This window comes from Microcaecilia unicolor, chromosome 4, assembly GCF_901765095.1.
Source record: "Microcaecilia unicolor chromosome 4, aMicUni1.1, whole genome shotgun sequence".
NCBI lineage: Eukaryota > Metazoa > Chordata > Amphibia > Gymnophiona > Siphonopidae > Microcaecilia > Microcaecilia unicolor.
Window position 1 is genome coordinate 345,731,685 of NC_044034.1, and position 13,009 is coordinate 345,744,693.

Consider the following 13,009-nt stretch of genomic DNA (forward strand, 5'->3'; position numbering starts at 1 on the left):
ACATTGTAAAGTGTTTAAATCAGAATGTTGAGATAAAAGAACTTGGTAATGTGTCATACTATCTTGGTATAGAAATTGAGAAACAAAATGATGGTTCTTATCTTCTAAGCCAGAAGCAGAAAATAAATGAGCTTATTGAAAGTTTAGGTATGCAAGATGCCCAAGTTGTAAGCACTCCCATGATCACTGATTTTCTGAAGGATGAAACAGTAAGAGAACCTTTACCAGATAACATCCAATATAGATCAGCCATAGGTAAGCTTTTATATCTAGCTACCACATACAGGGCTGATATAGCAAATGCAGTAGGAATTTTGAGCAGAAGGGTCAGCTCACCTACCAAATCAGATTGGACTGCAGTTAAAAGGATGGTAAGGTATTTAAAGGGTACCATTGATTGTAAATTAAAGGTTTCAGCCAATAGTAATCCAAAACTAATATGTTACTGTGATTCAGATTGGGCAGGGGATCATTCTGATTATAAATCCACAAGTGGATATGTGTTTATGTATGGAAATGTACACATTTCATGGGCCAGTCATAAACAAAGTATTGTGAGTTTGTCTTCTACAGAAGCTGAATACGTGGCTGTATCGGAAGCGTGCAGAGAACTGATGTGGATTGAAAAACTTTTGCTGGATTTCGGAATAGCTGAACAGAGACCAATCCAGTTAATGGAAGATAATCAGAGCTGCATCCGACTGTCACAGAATGACAAGGTTCAGTCACGCACCAAGCACATCGCAACGAAATACCACAACGTGCGAGAGTTGGTGAAAGAAGGGGTCATCAGTCTACACTATTGTCACACCAGTGAGATGACAGCTGACATCATGACCAAACCGTTACCCAGAGAACATTTTGTGAATCTGCGTATATAGCTTGGACTTTGTATGAATAAATAATTGCATGACAGTTATGCATGAGAAGGGGTTTGTTGGAATGTAATTGTATTTTACATGCATTGCCTGTCACCTATTATTTCTCTGTGATTACTCTGTGACCTCTGATGTGAATTACTTAGAGAGGTCACACAGCTATGCAACTTCCTGTGGGGGATAGATGCAGCAGATGCAGCACATGGAGCACATGGAGCTCATGATCTCTCCTAACCTGAGAGGATCTATGGTGGTGTGAGCATCCATTACCATCTAAGCACATGGAAGGAGCTGATAATACAAATGTATAGTAATATGTATATATAAGCCTGTCTGATTATAATCTAACTACAAACTGTGAGTAAACAGATGTTTTGTTACTTCAACTTTAAAGTGACTCAGCAGTGAATTATTCAGGGGTGAATGAGAGAGAGATGAAGAAAGAAATTAACATTTCTAAAGCTGAAGCTGTGTGTACTAAAATCTGCTAATTATTTACTACAAATAATCCAACACTTATTAGTCGTCCAACCCCCCCAAACCCACTGTACCCACATATAGGTGCCCCCCTTCACCCCTTAGGGCTATAGTAATGGTGTAGACTTGTGGGCAGTGGGTTTTGAGGGGGATTTGGGGGGCTCAACACACAAGGGAAGGGTGCTATGCACCTGGGAGCTCTTTTACCTGTTTTGTTGGTTTTGTAAAAGTGCCCCCTAGGGTGCCCGGTTGATGTCCTGGCATGTGAGGGGGACCAGTACACTACGAATCCTGGCCCCTCCCACGAATAAATGTCTTGGATTTATTCGTTTTTGAGCTGGGCGCTTTCATTTTCCATTATCGCTGAAAAACAGAAACGCCCAGCTCACACATTGTCGAATAAAACATGGGCGTCTATTTTTTTTCGAAAATATGGTTCGGTCCGCCCCTTCACGGACCCGTTCTCGGAGATAAACGCCCATGGAGATAGACGTTTTCGTTCAATTATGCCCCTCTGTGTATGCTTCCTCTTTTTCTTATCTTAGCACTCAATTCTGGAACGGGCTGCCCCAAGTGGTCAAATTCACCACTGATCACCCGACCTTTAAGAAGCGGTTCAAGACCTTCCTTTTCGGTAGAGCATATGCCGTGAGCCCTCCTGGTGCCTCATCCTTCGGAACCTCGGCTGCCACAGCGACAACTTGTCACCTTCCCCTCTCTCCCGCTCCCTCCTGCTGTTCCTCTTTCCCTATTACGCCTCTAATTACTGTTTTTTGTAATATTGTTATTTAATAGTCTATTGTACGCCACATTGAGCCTGCCCGTGGGTGGGAATAATGTGGGATATAAATGCCATAAATAAATTTAATAAAGCAACTTTTGAGCACCAGTTCTCGTGTTGGAGTGTCCATTGTCCACCCTCTACTCTTACTTGATTGGACTCTCTACATGGAGGTTCTTCCTGTTCGTCTGCTGATGCAGGGCAGCCTACTTAGAAAAACATCATAAAGTGCATTGTATTTTGTAGTATCCTAAGTAGAGGAGTGTGGTAGCCGTGTTAGTCCACTCTTAAGGTTATCAATAGAAATCAAACAAAATAAAACATGGAAAAGCAAATAAGATGATACCTTTTTTATTGGACATAACTTAATACATTTCTTGATTAGCTTTCGAAGGTTGCCCTTCTTCGTCAGATCGGAAATAAGCAAATGTGCTAGCTGACAGTGTATATAAGTGAAAACATTCAAGCATTACTATGACAGTAAAATAGATACCATTGGAGATTCTACATGGAATGTTGCTACTATTGGAGATTCTACATGGAATGTTGCTATTCCACTAGCAACATTCCATGTAGAAGGCTGCGCAGGCTTCTGTTTCTGTGAGTCTGACGTCCTGCACGTACGTGCAGGACGTCAGACTCACAGAAGCAGAAGCCTGCGCGGCCACATTGGTGATCCGCAAGGGCCGACTTCTACATGGAATGTTGCTAGTGGAATAGCAACATTCCATGTAGAATCTCCAATAGTAGCAACATTCCATGTAGAATCTCCAATGGTATCTATTTTACTGTCATAGTAATGCTTGAATGTTTTCACTTATATACACTGTCAGCTAGCACATTTGCTTATTTCCGATCTGAGGAAGAAGGGCAACCTTCGAAAGCTAATCAAGAAATGTATTAAGTTATGTCCAATAAAAAAAAGGTATCATCTTATTTTCTTTTCCATGTAGTATCCTAAGAAACACTACTCATACCTATATACACAGTGCCACCCCAAAATGTCAGGTCTGGCTACGCCACTGTTGCAAGCCCCTGTGCTCTGGACAGGCCCTGCAGTGCGCTTCCCCCCTTCCATAAGAGTAGGGAAATGCAGGGCCCGTCCAGAGAATGAGGGCTTGCAGGCCCCAGTTTGCATCATTATAATGTATTTGCTGCTGCTTTAGGATTGGGCCATTTAAGGAGTCTGCCCAGGAACCCAGGCTTCAAAAACTAGCCCCAAATTTATCACGTTAGGATATTGCTTACAACTTAATCAGAAAATATCCTGACACATTCTACATTTCGGGTTTGAATTCTGAGGCGTTTAACTGTTTCTTTGACAAGATGTTGTGTGGTTTGTAGTTCCCATCCGTCTTATACAATATTAAGATCAGTCGAGCATTAAAAACGCAAATCTTACAGCCTTTAGAGGTGTTGGCATTTTATATTCTTAACGGCAATGTTTAGCCAGCACTGGTCAGCTTTTTTATGTCCACTGCCGGCTGTATTCCCAGATATTCAATGTCGGGCCGTGTCCGGGTACTGGCAGTAAATAACCACATAAGTTTTAGCAACCAACCAACTAGGTAAGTGCAATTTTCATCCCTTAACTACATAAGATGAATCGCGTAAGACAGGACCGCTTTTTATGTCGTTCATTTTATGTGGTTAAGGGCTGAATATCGGCACTTAACTGTATAAGTGCCAACTCTGCCCCTGGAATGCCCACAAGTTAGCCGGTTTAGGCTCGGGTGCTAACTGGTTAACTGCCGCTGAATATTCGTGGTTAGCCAAGGACCAGCGATTTAAACAGCCAGGAGCCTCTCCTGTTCTGGGGGAGGGAGAAAGACAAATGGACAAAGCAGAAATTTGTAGCTTCCACCAGACACATGCTGAAAGGCCTCATTTGCTGCTGCTGCAATATCAGTTATGGTAAATTATCGGGGGTAAACAACAAAGGGGAAATGTCACACACCAGACTATATTACTCCTACAAAGTCTACTAAAATTACTTTCTATATGTAAAAAAATTTTTGTGCTCAAACTTGGAAATGTTTGCACCCCAAGGCGTCTAAAAACAAAACATTGCCAAAAAAATTCACTAATGAGTGGAAATTATCAACGTGGACTACTGTTAAGAACATAAGCATTGTCATACTGGATCTGACCGAAGGTCCATCAAGCCCTGTATCCTGTTCCCCAACAGTGGCCAATCCAGGTCACAAGTACCTGGCAAGATCCCAGAACAGCAAATTTATCCTGCTTATCCTAGAATATGCAGTGGATTTTCCCAAGTCCACCTTAATAATGGACTATGGACTTTTAAAGGAAATTAGCCAAACCTTTTTTAAACCCTGCTAAGCTAACTGCTTTTACCACATTCTCTGGCAAAAAATTCCAGTTTAATTACTCATCGAGTAAAGAAACATTTTCTCCAATTCGTTTTAAATTTACTAAATAGATTCTCTGGGTGTCCCCTAGTTCTAGTGTTTTTGGAAAGCGAAAACAAGCAATTCACATCTACCTGTTCCACAGCATTCAGTATGTTATAAACTTCTATCATATCTCCCCTCAGCCCTCTTCTCCATGCTGAAGAGCCCTAGCTGCTTTAGCCTTTCTTCATAGGGAAGTGATCCCATACTATTTATCATTTTTGTCGCCCTTCTCTGTACCTTTTCTAATTCCACTGTATCGTTTTTGAGATGTGCTGACCATAACTGCACACAGTATTTGAGGTGTGGTCACACCATGGAGCTATACAAAGGCCTTATAATATTCTCAATTTTGTTTTCTATTCTTTTCCTAATAATGCCTAACATTCTATTTGCTTTCTTAGCTGCCGCTGAACACTGAGCAGAGGGGTTTTAAGGTATAATCAATGATGACACCTAAATCCTTTTTCTAGTTGGTGACGCCTAAAGTGGAACCTTGCATCACATAACTATGTTTTGGGTTCTTCTTTCCCACCATGCATCACTTTGCACTTGCTCACATTAAATGTCATCTGCCATATGGATGCCCAGTATTGAAAGGTCCTCTTGAAATTTTTCACAATCCTCTTGCGAGTTAACAACTTTGAATAACTTTGCGTCATCAGTAAATTTAATTAGCTCACTAGTTATTCCCATCCCTAGATCATTTATAAATACATTAAAAAGCAGCGGTCCCTGCACCGATCCCTGGGGAACCCCACTATCTACCCTTCTCCATTAAGAATACTAAAAATTTAACCCTACTCTCTGTTTTCTATCTTTTAACCAGTTTTTAATCGAGAATAGGACATTGCCTTCTATCCCATGACCTTCTAATTTCCTCAGGAGTCTTTCATGAGGTACTTTGTAACTGTGTATTACTGTAATTTTAGCAACATTAGTAGTAAACACAACGTATGTAGCCATCAGTAGTCACTAGTGAACATGTGGTTTAGGAAGGGGGGGTGTGAGGATTTCATCGATTAGCAGTGGCGTAGCAGGGGGGGGCTGCCACCCAGGGCGGGGCGGTTCGCCATTGCACCCCCCCCCCCCCGGGTGCAGCACAATGACCCCCCCCCGAAGACCAGCTCCCACACCCTACCTTTAAAAAGAATACCGGGAGTTGCGCCTGCCCTGCACGTACAAGAAATGTGGACCGTCGGCTCTTCCCTCACTCTGTCCCTCCCTTGCGGAAATAGGAAGTTGCGTCAGCGGAGGGCGGGACAGAGCGAGGGAAGGGGGGGGTGTCGATTCGCCGAGAGGGGGGAGCTGGCAGGGAGCACCCCCTCCCGAGCTGACACCCGGAGCGGACCGCCCCTCCCTTGCTACACCACTGTCGATTAGTTAAAATGGTGCAGGAACAAAAAAAAAAGGCTTAATAACCCATGATATACGTGAACCATAAAAAGTAGTACTATGCACTGACAAAACAATGTTCTTGGAAAATTTGGCTTTTTTTTCTCCCGAGTTGTGTTAATTGTTTGGTTCATTTCACACATTCATGAAAACAAAAACATGTTTAATCTGCAGAAATGTGTTTAGTGGAATGGGTAAACACAAACTGATAGCTCTTTCAAGAAAGGTAAAAAGTGGAGGCGTGGCCTAGTGGTTAGGGTGGTGGACTCTGGTCCTGGGGAACTGAGGAACTGAGTTCGGTTCCCACTTCAGACACAGGCAGCTCCTTGTGACTCTGGGCAAGTCACTTAACCCTCCATTGCCCCATGTAAGCCGCATGGAGCCTGCCATGAGTGGGAAAGCGCAGGGTACAAATGTAACAAAAATAAAATAGATACTATTGGAGATTCTACATGGAATGTTGCTATTCCACTAGCAACATTCCATGTAGAAGGCTGCGCAGGCTTCTGTTTCTGTGAGTCTGACGTCCTGCACATACGTGCAGGACGTCAGACTCACAGAAGCAGAAGCCTGCGCGGCCACATTGGTGATCTGCAAAGGCTGACTTCTACATGGAATGTTGCTAGTGGAATAGCAATGTTCCAGAATCTCCAATAGTAGCAACAGTGGAGGAGTGGCCTAGTGGTTAGGGTGGTGAACTCTGGTCCTGGGGAACTGAGGAACTGAGTTCGGTTCCCACTTCAGGCACAGGCAGCTCCTTGTGACTCTGGCCAAGTCACTTAACCCTCCATTGCCCCATGTAAGCCGCATTGAGCCTGCCATGAGTGGGAAAGCGCGGGGTACAAATGTAACAAAAATAAAAATTAGGGAACATGCTGTGAAGTTATATAGAAATATATTTAAAACAAGTATTTTTTTTTTCCACTCAAGTTCTGCAACTTATTGCTGGAGGATGTGGTAAAAGCAGTTAATTTAGCTGTGTTTAAAAAAAGGTTTGAAGAAATTCCTTTATTAAGGTAGACCTGGAGAGTGTCATTACTTATCCTTGGGGTATGAAGCTTAGGCAGGTTTTGATATCAGGAGAGAAGACCTTTTGTAAAATAAGCACCAGTGAGAAGCTTAAGGGCTGATCTGCCTAGGCGCTATTTTATTCCAAATCCATTTGGGGGAGCAGCCACTCCATTTGCACCCCACCTAGCTACATCTTTGCAGTGGGGAGGGGAGGGGAGTAAGTAGCATGGACTCTTGATGCTTTTTGGGATTCTGTAGGATACTTGTGATCCAGTTTGACCACTGTTAGAGGCAGGATACTGGATTGGACGGATTTTTGGTCTGACTGAGAATAGCAATTCTTACATAACTCAGGGTAAATGCACATAAATCAATTTTATACAGGTTAATGAGTAGAGAGGTGTGGTAGCCATGTTAGTCCACTTTTAAAGGTAATCAATAGAAATAAAACAAAATAAAATAAAGCATGGAAAAGAAAATGATACCTTTTTTATTGGACAATTTTATTTATTTATAAGATTTGTATCCCACATTTTCCCACCTATTTGCAGGCTCAATGTGGCTTACATAATTCCGTAAGTGGTGATTACCAGATCCGGATAGGAGAAATACATAGTTGGGGTAAAGGGCAGATTAGGTTGGGTTACAAGAGGAAAGTTCATCCTATGATAAGAGCTAAAGGTAATAGGTTAAACTTCATTCATGACAAAAAAGTAAAACTTGAACAATTAGGATCATTAAACTGGAAATCAAGATAATTAGCAAGACAGTTGAGATATAGAGCATACATGCTGTGTAGTTGTGCTATGTTAATTTGAATTTATGATGAGTTGTTATTGTATACTTTCTTAAATAAGTTTTCAATAGTTTACGGAAGGTCACTATGTCGTGTGTTATTTTTATGGATTTTGGTAGTTCATTCCAAATTTGCGTGCATATGTAGGAGAAGCTGGATGCATATGTTAATTTATATTTCAGTCCCTTACAGTTTGGGTAGTGGAGGTTCAGGAATGCTCGTGATGAGCTGATAGAATTCCTGGTTGGTAGGTCAATAAGGTCTGACATATACCCTGGAGCCTCACCGTGTATGATCTTATGAACCAGGGTGCAAACCTTAAAAGCAATGCGTTCTTTTAAATGGAGCCAGTGTAGTTTTTCTCATAAGGGACTGGCACTTTCATATTTCATTTTGCCAAATATGAGTCTGGCTGCCGTGTTCTGTGCAGTTTGAAGTTTTTTTTAATAATTTGTTCTTTGCACCCAGCATAGATGGTATTGCAGTAGTCTAGCTGGCCTAACACCAATGATTGCACCAGTCTGCAGAATGCTTCTCTTGGGAAGAAAGGCTTAATTCTTTTAAGTTTCCACATGGAATGGAGCATTTTCTTTGTTGTGATTTTTGCATGGTTATCTAATGTGAGGTTGCGATCAACTGTAACTCCTAAAATTTTTCAAAGTTTCTGAGACGGGGACAGTAAAGCTAGGGATGTTTAATTTGGTGGGTTTGTACTTATTGTGCTGTGATGAAAGAATGAGACATTGTGTTTTCTCAGCATTGAGTTTTAATTTAAAAGCATCCGCCCATGTGTTCATTATATGGAAACTGGCGTTTATTGCTTTAGTAATTTCTGTTAGGTCATATTTAAATGGGATATAAAATCATAACTTCATCTGCATAAATGAAAGGATTAAGGCCTTGGTTAGCTAATGTTTTGGACTAATGGCGTCATCATTAAATTGAAAAGGGACAGTGAAAGTGGAGATCCTTGAGGGACTCCACATTCTGATTTCCACGGTGATGATATTGTCGAATTAGATATCACTTGGTATGTTCTAGTTGTTAAGAAAACTTTGATCCAGTTAAGTACGTTTCCTGTTATTCCAAAGTATTCTAAGATATTTAGCAGAATATCACGACTAACCAAGTCAAAGGCACTGGACACGTCGAATTGCAGGAGAAGTATGCTATCTCCCTTTGCTATTGCTTATTTAAATTTGGTTAGTAAAGTGATTAGAACAGTTTTGTACTGTGGTTGGATTGAAAACCTGACTGTGATTCATGTAAAATCATGAACTTACTTAAATAATCGGTAAGCTGCTTAGTCACCATTCCTTCCATTAGTTTGACTGCTAAAGGAAAGGAGACAAAAATTCCTTTGGCAAGACAGTACAGTACTGGCTGATAGAAAAAGTAATATTCAGAATCAGGAAACAGATATTCCTCTGGTAATATTGCAGGAACCAAAGTACAGGAGAAATAAATACTGGAGCAAAGATTTCTCTGGCAGGACAAATACAGAGCTAGATGTTAGGAGAAGGTAATATTCAGAATCAGGAAATAAAAATTCCTCTAGTAGGTGGTGCAGGACCCAGAGTGCAGGAGAAACAGGTATCAGAACATCCGACGGGGTTCCGTTTCGCCTGGTGGGCTTTCTCAAGGAGGACCAGGCGTATATGCTTTATAACCCTCGAACTCCATCGATCTCTTGCAGCTCAACGGAAAATCAATCAATATCTCACTGTCGTTTAACACCTCTCAGCGTGTTATTCAATTGTCCCTCTTCTCTAAGCTCGGGTGATAGGCTGCTCGGGAATGTTCGCTCCTGTACTTTGTCTGGTTTATTCTGTCTCAGGATGCAGGCAGCTACCAGACAGGAAGCTAATGCAAGAGTTTAAATCCACAACAGGAGCTCCTAGGTGTGAGCTTCTGTTGCTGATCTACCCCGGTCAATCTGATGTTTGTTTTAGGGAGGTCTACGCTGTGGTGTTCCTGCTCCCCTTGCTATACAACCACGATGTTCAAGCGGCATGGAATCGCGTGGATCGGCCACAATTTAAACCAGGTCCCACGTGTTGCTGCTTGATGGCATCGTTAGCGGTTGTTCTAATCACCCTCTCTCTTAACTATGAAGCCGCATGTGAGACGCTCACCACTTGCTTCATCTCCTCTCAACTCCTGCTGAGGACTCCACCGGTTGACACCTCGCCCAGTGTGCAGCGAGGCTGGTCCGGTTCTCGGCGGTGATCCGCTCTGTCTGGCAGTGCTGCAGCTCTCCCTCAATGACAGGGGCCTCTTTACAATTCCTTCAATACATACCATCCTACAATCAGATTCAAAAATTGACTACTCCCCAGAAAGTGTCAATTTTTCGGACACCACAGTCTCAATCAGCGATGGATATATACAAACGTCCATATACAAGAAACCCACAGACAAATGCAGCTACCTCCACAACTCCTGCTTCCACCCTTCACATACAAAAAGATCCATTATTTTACAGCCAAGCCACTACCGTATCTGCTCTGACCCAGGGGACAGAGACAGACACCTTGAAATCCTGACTGCATCCTTCGAACAGAAAGGCTACAACCCCAAAATAATCTCCAAGAATATTGCCCCCTCCCTCAAAACACCCAGGGTAAATCTGTTACAGTACAAAGAACAAAAAAAAGCCACAGACAGAATCCCCTTTATAGTGACATACAACAGAGCTGAAAACATTAAGAAAAATCATAAAAGATCTGCAGCCTCTACTCCAGGAGGATGAATTACTGAAAGAGATATTCCCATCCCCACCAGTGCTGGCCTTCCGACAGCCACCCAACTTAAAACACAAGCTAATTAGAAATAAGCTCCCAACACAGACTCAAAAAGAAAAGAATGGCACACATCCTTGCAATATATCCAGCTGCAAACTATGCCAAAACATTTCACAGGACCCCACGGTCATTCACAAAGGAAAAATATTCAACATTAACGAATCTTTCACATGCTCATCTTCCAATGTGGTATATATCATTCAGCGTAAAAAATGCAATGAAGGCTGCTACATTGGAAAAACAAGTCAGATGCTAAAGAAGAGATTTAATTTACATAGACACCATATGAAAAATGCTAGTACCAATAAGATGTCACGCCTGTGGGGCAGCACTTTACAAAACCAGAACACTGTACCAGTGATTTCATGGTAAGAATCCTAAAAGGGAACTTTAAAACAATACAGGAACGTAAGACCTTTGAAGTCAGAATGATTCAATATTTTCACACCCACCAGACAGGACTTAACAAAGATCTGGGTTTTCTAGCCCATTATAAACCATAAAATTGTACTGCTTTATCACCCTCCTGTCTTTCTTCCTGTCTCTCACCTATCCACCCCCATCCTGTTAGACTGTCACTGGAATGCTTTGATGTTTCACTTATATATACTGTCATCTACCAACATTTGCTTATTTCCGATCTGACGAAGAAGGGCAACCTTCGAAAGCTAATCAAGAAATGTATTAAGTTATGTCCAATAAAAAAAGGTATCATCTTTTTTTCTTTTCCATGTTTTATCTTGTTTTATTTCTATTGAATACAGGTTAATGAATGCACATCCCTAATAAAAAGCCTAGTTCTTTTGTAAGCAGTTCTGTTCTCTATAATTCCACTTAGGGGAATATATGGGCTACCTTTAATGTATACTACTATACAACTAACTTGTGCTATTTTAGCACAGGTCCCATCTAGTTGATGGGTCATGGATTTGATATGCCACCTTTCTGTGGTACAACCAAAACAGTTTACATACTATATACACAGTACTTTACTAATAACACAGTAACCCACATTGATAACTCCCCCCCCCCTAATGTTTGTACTTTGTTTTAGCATTTTTGGATATCAGTCTATTATTTCTCATATGTTATTATTTCCCTATTTCACCGAGTATCCCTTAAACAGCTTTATGCATGCTCCTCCTCATTCTTCCCTTCTCTTTCTAGCCTCCACCCCCAGCAGTGTAGCTTCCCTTCCCTCATCCTGAACTTTGCAGCAAGAACGAAGAAGCAAATTTCATTCCAACTGACTGCATGCTCGCCTTTCACCTACACATACTAGCAGCTAGAGCAACAGCGCAGTCACCTGACTTCCCCTCGGACACTGCCTGTGTCCCCATAGAGAAGGTGTGATCTTGTGGAACTGTTTCGTACCCACACCCCTTATCAGCTTGTCTCCCCTGACAGCACCACACGCCACAAACTATAGCATACACAGAAGTGCACAAAGCATGCAATACTTTCTTTGTAAAGAACAGATCTTACACTAGGTTTGATCTTAGAGTAGCAAAGCCCGCCACGCGTCCTTAGGTAGCTCCCCTCCGGAAAAGAAACAGCAACCCCTACCAAGAGACAAAGAGATCAAACTGAACAACAAACAACTCCCCCACCTTGTTTTACTGGAAACAAATGGCAGACTTTTCCCAAAGCTCCTACTAAGGAGGTTATATTGAGAACCCTCCTTGGCTCCTGTTATTAGTGTAGTGGAGAAGGAAAGGAATAGCAAACCAAACCGCCCTCTCTCCTTCCAGGGATTGACAAAGCAGAGCAGCAGCAGCACAGACTAGAGCCAGATAAGTAACGCAACGCACAAAACACCACCCACGCTTCTTCTCCCCGTCTCAGGGATCTCACTTGATTGGCTGCTGCAGGTCCAGGGTAGAGGCGGACTCGTATAGGAACAATTGATTGGCTACAGGCAGTGGGGCGGGAACTCAATTAGGAGCAGACTTGATTCGCTGTGATGATAATCAATCATAAAGCGCCTGACGACACTGGGGCTAAGTTCTTCCACTTTACTATCAAAAATGTATCGATGAGGATAAAAAAAAAAAACCAAAACAAATTGTACAGCTTTTGATATTGAATTGGGGGGGGGGGGGGGGGCTGGTTGGGAGGCAGGGATAATGCTGGGCAGACTTATACGGTCTGTGCCAGAGCCAGTGGCGGGAGGTGGGGCTGGTGGTTGGGAGGCGGAGATAGTGCTGGGCAGACTTAACGGTCTGTGCCTTGAAAATGACAGATACAAATCAAGGTAAGGTATACACAAAAAGTAGCACATATGAGTTTATCTTGTTGGGCACACTGGATGGACTGTGCACAGTAGTGTGCTGGTAAATTTTTAACAATGGGCTCTCTCTCCAGCCCTGCAATTTGGGGGTGGCAGCACGTCTCTCCCCCCACCCATGTGGACACATTAGGCATACCTTTGCTGGCAGGAATGCAGAGCCCCA

The 13,009-nt window shown here is 42.3% G+C and overlaps 1 pseudogene; it reads right to left on the reverse strand.

The window, feature by feature from the left end:
* Window positions 1-12,387, reverse strand: part of LOC115469486 — a 41,311-nt pseudogene extending 28,924 nt beyond the window's left edge.
* Between the last annotated feature and the right edge of the window lie 622 nt (window positions 12,388-13,009).